This window comes from Psittacula echo (assembly GCF_963264785.1).
Source record: "Psittacula echo genome assembly, chromosome: 6".
Lineage (NCBI taxonomy): Eukaryota > Metazoa > Chordata > Aves > Psittaciformes > Psittacidae > Psittacula > Psittacula echo.
Window position 1 is genome coordinate 30,899,520 of NC_137743.1, and position 13,521 is coordinate 30,913,040.

Consider the following 13,521-nt stretch of genomic DNA (forward strand, 5'->3'; position numbering starts at 1 on the left):
GCATCAGTCAAGATGGTTTCATGTAGACACAAGACATTCAGATATCTCTGATATGTTTGACTTGGCCACATGTAGCATTTCTGTAAAATTAGCATTATAAATCTCAAGATTAAAAGAAAAAAGGATGTTTAATATTCCATGCTGAGATGCCTAATAGGCACAAAAAGCAACAAAAATGATGATAATGTAGTACTTCGCCTAACATAAATTGTCAAATGTCACAATGAGGTAGAATTTAGAGAACCAATTTCTCTGCCTTAAAACACAAGTTATAAACAGAGCAGAAAACGGTCTACTCTTAACTTATATTAGCTGTCTACATAAGATATTTAAGTCAAATTAACTGCAGATGGGAAAGTAAGAGGGCCTTAAACTCCAGTATGAACATTTTAGGATTAAACCTTTCAGAATTAGTAAAGGAAACTGGGGATATTTTGTCTGTAAAAGAGAGAGCATCCACACAGGGATTTGGTCGACTTTAACTACTGCAATTTACTGTCACACCTTTACTTAATTTATCTTAATCTTTCCCAAATGTCCCACTGCAGCTGAGTTCTTTAGTTTGAAGTATTATGGTGGATCTAATTTGAAAGATAGCATTAGCTGAAGCATTAGCTGCAGGCTTGCCCATATGGGAAGGTTAGTCAGTGCAGAGGAACCAGCTACTTAATATCTGCTTTGTGTCAATAGCCTTTAGTTTACATTAAAGTGGTGTAGGCTGCATCACACCACCTGACATGCGCTGAGAGTTTATGCAGAGCAACTACTCTATTTTAAATTCAGATTCACACTTCTTCAGGAGTCTAAGATTTACCCAATTAAAAGTGAGACTTAAGATTCAAAGACCACATAGGAGACCAGATTGTGATAATGATGCGAGATTGATACTTATTAACCAGAAGTTCAAAGTTGAAACAGGAAAACTAACTAACTAACTAACTAAATAAATAAATAAATAAATAAGCCAAGCCTGTTGGAGATAACATGGGAACTCCTGAAAACAATGAAACCCAAGAGGTTGTACCTTCCCAGGGTGACAAGGATGAAGCCATTACTCTAAAAGGCATGTTTCCATGCATTATTTGAGCCAGTAGGAAAGCCAACAGAGTATAGAAATCTGAATCTATGAAAACCAGTAAAAAGGAAAATCTCAAATTTCAGTTGGCAGTGATGAAAAGGAAAATGAGAAAGGCACAAATGGACCCTGAATATGAAAATGGGAATGATTCTCGAAGTGAAGAAGTAAAAAAGCCATAAAAAGTTAGAATTAGAACTTAGAAATTGTTCAAAACAGCAAAAAAGGAAGGGTATAGGGTTTTGCAGTCTCATAATAAAAAACACCATATAGTTGCCCTCCCTTCACTGGTCTCCTCTGGTAGTATGCCCAAAAATAGCATCAGAACAATAAGGAAACACTGGAACAAGGAGGCTATTAACCGTTCTCCAAATCACATAGAGCATATCCATGACTGTTAGAAGCTGGAAGAATAGGGCTGCCAGCAAACCTATGGAGCCACACATCTTGACATGAAAACCAGTCAGAATGATCTTTCAAAGCATTTGAAAGATTGTGTCATGGCAAGGTTTTGTAAATGAAAATCAGATCTCATTAATCTCTTAGAATTATTGATAGTATCAGTAAGGTAAGAATATAGAAAAAACCCTAAGCTTATTTTGTCTTCCAGAATATATTTGACAATTTACAGTGTCAGAATTTGGCCAGGAGACAGAAGGTAGAGAGGAGAGTTAGGTGGTCACTTTTCATCAGGGCATCGGGTTAACAACAAGGGCCTCAGCCTTCCCTCCTAAACCCATTTGATGTTACAGTACAGATTGGGAAAAGACAAATGCTGAACTGGGATATGATAGATATAAAACATAGATACGAATTTATGAAATTAACCAGGCCCCAGAGGGGACGAAAGGAAACTTCAGAGACCTTTAAAAAATCTGGATGAATGGACAAGGTAATTGCCAAGGAAGTTCATTATATTTGCATTAAGTTATGCATTTAGGAGAAAAGACAAACTGCTAAGATACCTTACAAGTGAAAAATGGCTAAGGAACAGCTTCAGGTGGGAGGTTCTCGTCAGGGAAAAGCAGGAAGGTAGAGCTGCTGATAAGTAATTTTCTCAGGTGCATTTCTCGTAAAATGAGAAATGAACTAGAAGAAATTTCTCTAAGGCCAATGCCAGCTAATTGTTAAAACCTTGGAAGCAGTTATGACTGGCTTTTCTTTCAGAATACAAGGATGCAGTGAATGGAGTTGCTTAGGACTTGCACCAGACTATTCGATAGTTCAACTGGAGAATGAAGACTGCTAAATTTTCAGATTGCACCAATCTGGAGATAGCTGCAAGAACGGCCAGGGTCCAGGTTTAGTTTCAGCCTCCTCTTGATAGTTCAGGAGTAAGCTGGAGAAGATGGAGCTCAGCTCAATAAGGACAGAGAAAAGGACCTGCACTGAATCTACAACAAAGCTATGGGACAGCAGTATTTCAGAAGATGGTTTAGTAGGGGAGTATGGCTGTTCATGAGCTATACATGGACTTACCTGGACACTATCCTGTTATGTATGAACTGGCTTATACCTCTTAAGACACAAAGGGATCATTTCTATTCAGTCTATACAGTGTTGTTTTCAGCTAGAAGTATTATGTCTGGTTTGGGGCATGAAACTCAGGAAAGACATGGCCTAGTCGGAAAGGACAGTAAGAATGATAAGAGATCTAGAACACATGACCAAAACACCTAGGTGAACTGCAGTTGTTCCGAAGGAGAATGCTAAAGGGGAAACATGATAAGAGTCTTCAAATATGTAACAGGCCATTGGACAAACAAGTGGAAAAAGCTTCCCTTGTTCATGGGAGGTATATGAATTGTAAATTGCAGCAAGGAAGCTTCAGGTTTGGTATTTTTCTGTCTTTCTAATAGCAAAGGTCACAAAACACTGGGATGGCCTATAGGGCTGTGGAGTCACCGAAGGTCTTTAGGAACAGATTGGACAAATACATAGGGAATGCTTTAGGAAGTAACCTAGATCATTGCCTTTGCCCCCAGGTGCCACCCAGCCTTGTTTGCTGTTGTGCAACAGAAAGCTTAACAACTCCATCCTTTCAGTGTGCAGATAAAATAGGATGAAGAAAACAAAAAGACAGACTTATCTTGACACAGATCTGTGGTACAACCTCAAGCAGACTGCTGTGGTACAGCCATCTACAGCCATCTCAAAGAGACTTGAAACTTCAGAGGGTTCAAAGAAAAGCAACAAGTAGGATCAAGAGCATGGCAATTCACAAAAGACTGAAAAGATTGGGATTATTATCTTCAGAGAAAAACAGCAGAGAGAATAAAAGTACATGAAGTAATGTCTGGTACAGACTGATCAGGAGGTTCTCTTTTTCCTGTCTCATACTGTAGAATAAAGGGACCTTCTGTGAACTATCAAACTAAAGGTAGGATATTTAAAACTAAAAAATAAAAATTAAAAATAATAAAATAAAAAACCAAACAAAACAACAAAAAAAACCCCCCACAACACTAAAGGAAGTATACAAGAGATGGAAGTGGAGAACTTCTCTGCTATGGTACATTCAAAGCATTGATACTAAACCCAAAAGGATTCAGAAAGAAGATGTCTCACCAATATAGGTACATGAAACACCATGAACTCTGTGAAAAAAGTCTGGGTCAACTTGCATGACATCAGCCCTTTGCAATACCCTCTGCTGTCCCCCATGGGCCCTTCATGGTTGCACTCTACAGCTGTTCCAGAGAGAAGCACATGAGTCCCTGAAGGAGGATACTCAGTCTTCTGCCACCACCTGCAGTGCTCCTGCCAGGGTGAAGACCAAGGCAAGAGCCACCAAACCCATCCCAGCCAACAGCCCTCTAAACTACACGGAAGTCCCACCGCAAACCCAGCTAGCTGCTTGCTGTCGCAGAACAGGCATGCAGTAGGGGAAAGCAGCCAAAAAGCCAAAGTTTCAGATATTGCTGTTTTAAAAGACAGCAAAGGAGACAAAAAGGACTGCTTGTTTTTAAGAGGCCACTGTGCATCCAAGTAGGCTGGGGACTGGCTGGTTGTACTTGCACGTTGCTGAAAGTAGAGAGGATAGGTCTGATCCAAGTCCTTTCTGTCTTGGATATCTGACAGTATTCTGAGCCGAAAACACTGCTTTGCCCCAGACAGGCTTCATAAAATCACGGCCTTGTTGTCATCCTACAAAAACTGATCTGGTGTATCAGGGAGGCGCATCAAGCTGTTTCTGCATGTCTGGTTTATCCAGTAACAAACAAATAGTGACAAACATTGTACCTATAAGCAAAGGTCTTCATTGCAAAGTCTTAACCAAAGTTAACTTAACAAATACATTTAGTACTGAATAACTCCAACCATTAAATTTTCAATTATTTATGCATTTCAGCTAGTGCATATGAAGAACTGAACTTGAGGGGTTATCAGTTTAAGGATGCATGTCAGACACATGCCAGAAATTAGGCCAGAAATTTGTTTAAAACACAAAGCAAATATCAAGAGACCATTTTCTGGGAAGGAATGTGGTGCTGTGTGCAGGCATTAAGAAAAATGTGACCTTTGTAATGCTGATACTTCACAGTATTTGATATGAGGAGAAGCATCCTTCCTCAGCTTCTCTCCATGGGTCCAGTTTGGTAAGGAAGAGATGCTTCACGTGGTATGATCTCTCCGTAGATGACCTGATTATCAGCAGCAGTTATTTCTTTTTTAACATGAGAGCTAGTAATGTAACAACACCAGGCTACTTTCAGCTAACAGCACTGATGCGATTTTCAAATTGTACATGTCTTCCAAGTAGCTTGATGGAAAAGCACCATCTCTCCTGGTCTAGAGCTTACAGGCTGTACAGCATCACGGCTGGCAAGGTATTTGTGAAGGCCCTTTCACACTGACATAAGCCTCCAAAAGGCTTCATTGAGGAATAAGGAGAACTAACCGTGTCCTGCAGACAAGACCCTGAAGGAGAACAGCACACCCTCACATTTTGTGCCCCGGCAGATTCAGAAAGTCTGGGAGGTCAGTCAGGAAGCAGACCCATACAACGCCAGCTCACAAGGTCTCCAGAGCAGCAATTACTGCCTGCTTGGGAAATCCAGGGAGCTTGGCTGAGCCTTAAGGACAACCTAAAATGAAAGTGGTCAGAAGAACATCAAAACAGTTCACTGTGGGCTGGGGATATCCCAGACAATAAAGGCTGTTTGGCAGTTGCTGCTTTCCATCTGCAAAGCAGATGAGACTTCAATGCTAAGGATAATTTAAAAGTCAAATAAATGATTTAAAATGGCTTGTAATAAATAAAACCATGTTTCTGTTAAAGTAAACTGCCCTTGTTTGCTGGCTGGATGCTTGCACACCAAGCCAGACAAACAGATGAAGAAAAACTGGTCCCTGGGAGCAAGGGGAGGCTCTTTCTTACCCAGCCTGAGAGGAGCTGCAGTAAATGATGGAAGAAACATCCCATCAGTGCTTCAAAGGACAGGTGGGAAAGGAGCTGGTGAGGGAATGAAAGCACGTAACTGGAGAGGACTGGATCTCTCTCTGGTCAAAGCAGTGGGGAGAAGCCTTGTCCAAGACCACAAGCAGCTTGCCTTTCCTGCAGCCCCTCCAATAAGCTGATGAGCATTACAGAGCTGCAAGTGGTTTTGCAGTTGGTCCTAACTGCTGGACAAAATTAACTCTCAGTTTTCAGAAGCCAGAGGCACAGAGGAAATCAACCCTGATAAAATACCTAGCAGATAACCTTGTCAAAAATAAATAAATAGGGGCAGGAGATTCTGGGTCACTCATTGACTACAAAAGGGAAAACCCAACAAGGTAACCCAAAATCCATACATCTCCAGGGGAAAAAATAGCTTTTTTAGGAAAGAGAAAAATCAACACATTATCAAAGACTCCTTATCAACACCAGTAGATGCAGGCTGACAGGGTGAAATCAATACCAGCTATCAGAATATTTAGGCATGAAAAAAAGCTATGGCTTCCTTTGAAAAATGTGTATTTAGATGTTGATCAAGGATACTTTCATTTTGTCAGCTTGGCCATTTTTGATCACCTCACTTAGCATATTGAAGTAAAGATATGATAGTTGATCTCATTCCTAATTGCATGTGAAGTGGCAATATTTTGCAGATTGGTTCCTGCTTGGGAAACGTGTCTGTTTGTAGTACAGCCCACTTATGTGCTAAAATGGCCGCTTTTTCCTCACAGTTTACAGAGACATTTACAAAGCTGGAGCTGTCAAAAAAGAAAACATCTTCTGCTATAGCTGTGCATACTGATGAGAAGTCTTAATGGTGGTGAATTTTTCATGTAAAAATCAGTATGTCAGTATCCTTAAGAAGGAAGAAAACCAGGTCATATTTAGTGCCAAAGTAGAGAATTGAAACCATTTGGGAGAGATGGTGAGAAAAAAAACAAAACAAACAGGTTAAAAACAACCCAAAAAATCCACAAAGCAAGTTCAAATCATTTTTCTTAGACAGAATGTGTTATTGATGTAAGTTATGTTGGTAATACAAGTTATCTGAATCACAAGTAAAGAACTAGAAAAGTAGGGTGTAGCACTGAGTGAGACAGCATGAAAATATTAAATGCTAAAATAGCAAATGGGCTGGGTTAAAACAGAAAGAGGACGTCACTGTGTCCTCACCACAGAAACGCTGATCATAGACATATAAAATGGTCAATATTGCAGCTTCAAGTTTTAGTCCACAGAAAGATGATTTTCGTAACAACTTGGAGCTATAGGAATGTGTCCTTTGAAGCTAAAATAGCAGGCAGAAGAGGTACAATAATTGCACTTGACCTTGCAGGAGCTGTATCCTGAAGCCAGTGATGAACACCAGCCACCCACAGTTACATCAGGTCAAAATTCTTACAAGGTAGCAGCTCAGGGTGGTACAGCCCTTTAAAACACAACAGAGAGCAAAAAAACCCCAACACAGAGTTGTCTGTCCATCCTCAAGTCTTTTGTTAGATGTAACAACGCAATCACCAACAGGAATATGATGTTCCTGATCTCTTGATGCTGAATTTGCACAGCCTTTACCATTCCCTGTAAGTTGTCTGGTATTTTAGATACAGCTAAATTGAAAAATGAAGTAACGTTAATCTGAAATCATCCACTGCAGCCAGGGAACCTGGGGGTGAGAGAGGGAGAGCAGGGAGCTGCTGTGATCCTTCCCTGTGGTGTGCCTGACCCCGACCAGGAGCTGCTAGTAAAAGCACCACTTTGCACGGTCAGGTTGTCCCTTTGTGTTTGCACAATCTCCAGTAAGGATTGTGGTTTTGGTGTCCAGAAAAAGAAACCAACTTCTTTGCACGGTGCAAGTTTTTTCACATGTATAGTAAAGCCTGTAGTAGCAAAATATCTGCAACACAGAGCACACACCTAAATGAATTAGCAAGTTTTTGTGATTCGTCTTAAATGAATTGTTCCCTTTTCCTCTTGGTAGGTCTTAGGTTTAAAGACATTTGCATCAGAGTGTGAAAAAGAAATCTCAATCACCTGCTAGAAAATGAGATGCTGGTCATTAAACGTTGCACTTAACTTAATTGTCATCATGTTGGGGTAAGAGCAGCGATGCTGGAAGAAATTGAAGTTGAATTGTTCACAGAATACTCAAACTACACAAAATGTCCCCATTTGATCCCAGAGCCACTGATGCAGCAGCCAAGCCTTGAAACCTGCTCACAAGCCCTGTTTGAGGAGCAGCACCGCCGACACCAACTTCAGAACACCACAGCGGCTGCTGTCTCCTGTGTGCTGCTGACTGTGCTGTGCCCTGCAACCCCCTGTGTCATGCTGTCTGCCCACCTCCATGGGTCTCCAGCAGTCCCACCAAGGTCCCGTACAAGGCATCACTTCCTATAGCCTCTGCACAGACTGGCATTCCCTGGTGCTGATAGCTGCGGGTCCTGGCTGCCCCCAGCCTCTACCCAATACCCTAAAACCCTTAAATCACTCTTTAAACTGCTTCCTCCCACAGGCCACATCACAGCCCAGCAGAAGCTACCAGCAACCCAGGTTTATTCCCCAGGGACCTTTTCCAACCTGGGAAAGGTAGGATAAAATACTGCCCACTGTCACATCACTAAGCACACTAAATTGTATCTAGGTTTTATTCTAGGTCCTTTAGAAGACTCCCTGTGTTTGCAATTAACAAAAAATACGAATAGCCAGTCGCACACCCTGGGAGTCACCATATCTGTGGTTGGAGAGCACTGGTTAAACTGCCAGAGGAAGGGATTTTGAGTAGCTGTCATCTGCAGCAAGGCTGTCACAGAGAAGGGCAATCCAGACAAGGAACAAAATAGCGGTGATTTCAACCCAGAAGAGCCTTACCTGCCATCTCATTAATTACAGGCTAGTCATGTGCTTTGTTGCACAACCTAAAGTAGCATCCCACGGCAGGTTTTCTCCTCCAGATGCACAGCACCAGGCACTAAGCTGGTACAAAACGCGAGGTTAGAGAACCATGGTATGAAGAGAGAACTTGCCTTCAGCTTATTTCCTAAAGTGGTGAGGCTGTGGCAGCCACAGAACTGGGCAGTTCGTCGCTCAATTTCCCCTTCCTCCCCCCATAACTTCTGAAGCTGCCAGGCAAAGTCAGGCAGGTTTGCACCTCCCTGGCCCTGGGGGATGCTCCAGTGCATTCCATTCCACATGGAAAGGTGCCTAAGGAGCAGCCACCACAACCTTTGGGGACAGTCCTTAACCTGTGGAGAAAGACTCTACTCCAGGGATGGAAAAGGTCAATTCTGTTTGCAGCACAGTGGGACACAAGTCTGAGACCCTCCTATTTAAGGATGCCAGCCAGTCCCAGTGCATCTCGTAATGGCACCAACTTACAACCAGAAATAACTCAGCCATGACAAAAAGGCTGCGGACATTGCCAGTGTCCCACCCAGGCAATGAGCAGAGGAGACGCAGTCCTGGGTGCACACAGGGAAAACATTCAACATGTGCAGCTCCACAGGCAGCACAGCCCAGATCGGTACTGCTCGTCTCCATCTCCTCCCCACTGAGCACAGAGGCACCCAGGAACCAAGGACAGCCTCTGCTGCAGCCCCACCAGTGTTGCATTACATGAACTACTAGCAACTGAATCCATTCCTCTCCTTTTCCTGCTTTGTGCTATAGACACCCGAAGTGGAGGATGGAGGTGGCTAACTAGCACATCCTCGTCCTTCTGCAGTTATTTCTGATTCACCTGACCCTAACCTGCAACTTAGCAGCCCAGCCTAAAGACACATCACAAATTATTTGCATTGAGCAGACCCATGAGTCACTGGATGAGCTCTTGCTGAATCTCAGGATTTATGGTCACTTCCACAACACCAGTGCCATGACCAGGGTGACATGGACTAACCTGCGGCTTAGCTCTTTCAGGTAATCTGAAAAATGGCAGAAACAGCAAGGATGAGGCAAAGAGCATGTCACAGAGAGATACATTATCAAACAATTGGAGAGGAAAAAATGCAAACCCAAAGAAAAACGAGGGCTTGACTGTACCTGGGATTATGCAAGAGGAGGGAAAGAGGCATCTCCTACTTGGCTGGCAGAAGTCAGCACAGCAGAGGGCTGCAGGAGAGATGAGTACCTTGACAGCACACTCTCTGCCCTGGGGCATTTTGTTTTTTTCTAAGCAGAAGGTACAAGTCCAGGCTCTGCTCCCGAAGTTCCTGTCAGAGATGTTCCCCAGCCAAGCAGGAGATCCAAAAAGCCTCTCAGAGCAGCTGGAACAAAGCTTTGCATCTGGAGCCGTGTTCAACTGAAAAGCTCAAATCTGTCCACTCCAAACGTTGAGGAAGTTTGGATGAGAGTGGAAATGCAATGGCCAACATCTGCCTCTCTTCTGACAGGTTAGCTGTAAGCAGAGAAGTTATTTTACTCATTTTAACTCTCTAGGCCCACAAATGGAAACGGTTTCTCTCACAGACACTGTCCAGTAGGAAGAACTTGAGCTGAAGAATTTGCTTCGTGGCTGTAGCAAGAACAATACATCAGCCTGCAAGGCAAGGCCAGCAGTGAGTGTGTATTAGATGGCTTTTCTTGGGGTTTAGATGACTTTTGTTTCAGATGACCCTCTGGGTATGTTGTTGTTGGTTTACATTTCTTTCACAAATGAGCTTGCCTTGCAAGAATCACCTCCCTGTGAGTGCTAGCAAGTGGCAGAGGTGGCTTCCCCTCCCCTGCATTCCCCAGCACACCAATTGCAACGAAACAGCTGCCATTTGCAAATGCTTATCCCATAACAGTGACTGCTGCACAAAAGGGTTCCAGATTTATTTTAATTCCCCAAATTCATGGCAAGCAGCCTGATTTTCAGAGAAAAGCTAAAGGCTAGCTAAGAAAGCCAAAGGAGAAGAAACCCAGAAACAACCATTCACCTTGTGAAAAACATGCCTTAAATCCTTCTCTTTTTCTTTTTCTGTTTAGCTTCGTTTAGTCTAGTTTTGGGTTTCTCTGCTGAGGCTTGCTGGATCAAAAGGCACTTGCTCAAACAATTTTGCTTCACGGTCCTGCACGCATGGTCACCAAAGCTGTTCCAGAGGCTCACCCACCATGGGAGCAGCATGGACGTGTGACGGTGACATCCATCAGCATTTGTGCTGAAATGCCACGATTTGAGACAATTCATAAGTATGATTGCAGTCACCTGGGAGACAAACAAGCAGCATGTGTGTAAGGAGAGCTGGAGAGCCATGATGAGCAAACAGCGCTGCGAATGGGATGGGCAGGTAAGCACAGGGGCAGAGAGCGATCACACTGCAAATCCCCATATAGGATGTTGCTGTGTCCTGCTGTCTTTGCACGCTCATACTGACTCCCCCACTGCTCTCCACTTGCACAAGATCCTCCGACCCAATGATGTTGACTTGAAGTCAGGTGAGAAGTGTGGCTGGGGGTACCGGAACCCACGAGCCAGCCCCGGGCCAAGCTGACAGGCAGCGCTGCAATTTGGCTCCAGCAAGAACAAACAAGCACAGGTACCGACAAGATTTATTCTTCCTGTTGGAACACATTCATCTGCAGATTAGCGGTTGCTCTGCGCAGGCGGAGCCTAGATACCACCAGTTAACTCTTCTCTGCCAGCCTGCAGCCACCCTGCTAGGCGTAACACCTATACAGCAACTGCACTTGGTATCTAGTTCCTCTGGGATTAGTGCCCGGAGCATCAAGCACGTAAACTCAGGTGCCAGAGGCACACTGACCTGCATTTATCTATTTATTTTAAATTTTGAGGGAAAGAGAAAAGAATTTCTCTAAGACAGGGGTTCCCTTTCCTAGAGAACAGCAAAGCTGGTGTTTCTGGACCAAATCCAAGAAGGCTCTGTAAAATTCAGAGTTTCTAGTTTTTACAGGCAAAAAGAGGCTAAAATCTTCAAAAGCAAAAGCACAGCAATCCACTACAGCTTCTGTTCATTATTTAGCGTAGACTACCTCTGAAATCTAATTATCTCTCTGCAACTCCCTGTGCCGTTGAGGCAGACAGAGAGGGATCTCCAGGGAGCAATTCCTTCAATCTCCTTCAAACACCTGCTTTGGGATGCAACTGACTCCCTCTCACACCCAGTGCCCAAGGATGCTACACAGAAATAACTCCAGAGCCTGTCTTCTGGGATATGCAAGTCAAAATGCACTTTTACACTTGGCAGATCAGCTTGTCCTTCCAAATATTAGCCTCTTCAAACACCTGAAGGTGAAGGAACATTTCTGGTGTATGTTGACCCAAGGGACAAGCAGCAATAGTAAGATCAGTCAGCGAGAGGAGGCAATTTCACAGTTTCTGCTTTGTTTTCCTTTCTTTCCCCAGATTACGGCAATCTAATAACTGGATTCAGAGTTCCCATACAGGCACGCAACAGTCTGCTATTCCATTCCCTGGATCCAGAAATGTCTTTTGTTCAGGGGCAGCTGCTGAGACATGAACAGAATATGACACACTCTCATGGCCAGTTGGGGAAGCACACTTCTTGCCTGCTGCAGTGTGCCACATCTCTGACTTGCAGCAGGAGAGGTTCCAGAGGAGTGAACGCTGGTCACTGTGCTACAAGAACATCACTGGTTTGGAAGACAAGTGTTGACACCGCAGTTGAAGAACTGCTGTATAACTGACCTGGACAGGGCTTGCCCCTCGCTCTGTAAGGAAGATGAGGCAAAAAAAAAGTGTCTTCTAGGGACATGGTTCATATCAAAGCTAAGCAGCAGTCTCTGTAGTTTTTAAACATAACACAAAAGAACGAAGTACTGTTGGCAGGACACAGAAAAGGAAAGGGCAGGAAAGACAAAAGGCGGGAGGAGAATCATTGCTGAATATGGTTGCCCAGCCAACCCTGAAAGGCACTCAATGCTGCCTAGAGAGCTCTTCAGTCACTGCAAAACCCCCTCTTCTCTCTGGGTAACAGAACGTCATCCTTCAAGGGACTCAGTTCCTGCTTTAGAACCCACACATAAAATGTAATTCAGCCAACTCAGCTCCTGAGCAGGGCCATCTCCTAACCACTGCAGGTTCATGTGAAAGGCAGTCCTGAAGCCAAATTTATAAACAAACTTTTCCACCAGCTGAGCCTGTGTTTGCCAAACCCAAACCTACAGCTGGGCTTGCAGAGCTCTGTGGTTTCTTTCTCTGTGCTTATCTCCAAACCAGCTCCTATTAACAGCTAATTTCCCTCTATATCCTTATCTGCCTACTGAAAGTGGGGTATTGCAATGCAGAGGTTATCAGCTGCCAAAGGCAGGCCCCTAGGGCAGCTTGCCACCCTCATTCACGTGAGACAAGACAAATCCTGCCAAAATCCCCAAACCAGGAACCTGCTGCCCTGTGACCCTCCAAGAGCATCTTGATTAGACCCAGCTCCCTGATCCCAGCATGTTTGCAGGGGATCTCCAGTACTGCAGTGTAAAAGACATCCCACCCCAGGAATGGGTTGTAGGGAGGAAGAAGAAACTTCACCTGAATGAAGTCCAGAATTCTTCAGGACCAGCTGCTGAGGACTCTGTCCTGCTGCTCACATGCTGCCTGGCATTACTCCTTTGGCTTACCATCTCTTTCACTGAACTCCAGTCCAGGAAGCTCCACAGTGGACATCAATATGAGAGAGAAAAAGGAAATGTTTTCCAATTTAAAAGTAACATGAAACCGAGCAACCCCTAAATTGCCTTGTAATCGCAATCATTACATCTGTTTGAAGGAAGCAGAAAAAGACCCAGCTAAGCACTATGTATTTAGCATTTTAAAGCTAAAATTAGCAGTAACTGCATCGGCAGGAAGGAGTTTGAACAGAAAGTGAATGATCACCAGCAATTATTTCTGAATATTTTAAGTAAGTGCCCCAAAATTGGAGAAGGCAACACATGTTCAAATCCCTGTCCTGGCTTAGAGGAGAAATAGAAACAGGTAAAGTATTATGGAGAGGGAAGGAATGGTAAAGCCAACCATAAAGACAAGTTAGAGGTTAGGAAAGGTCAATTATCT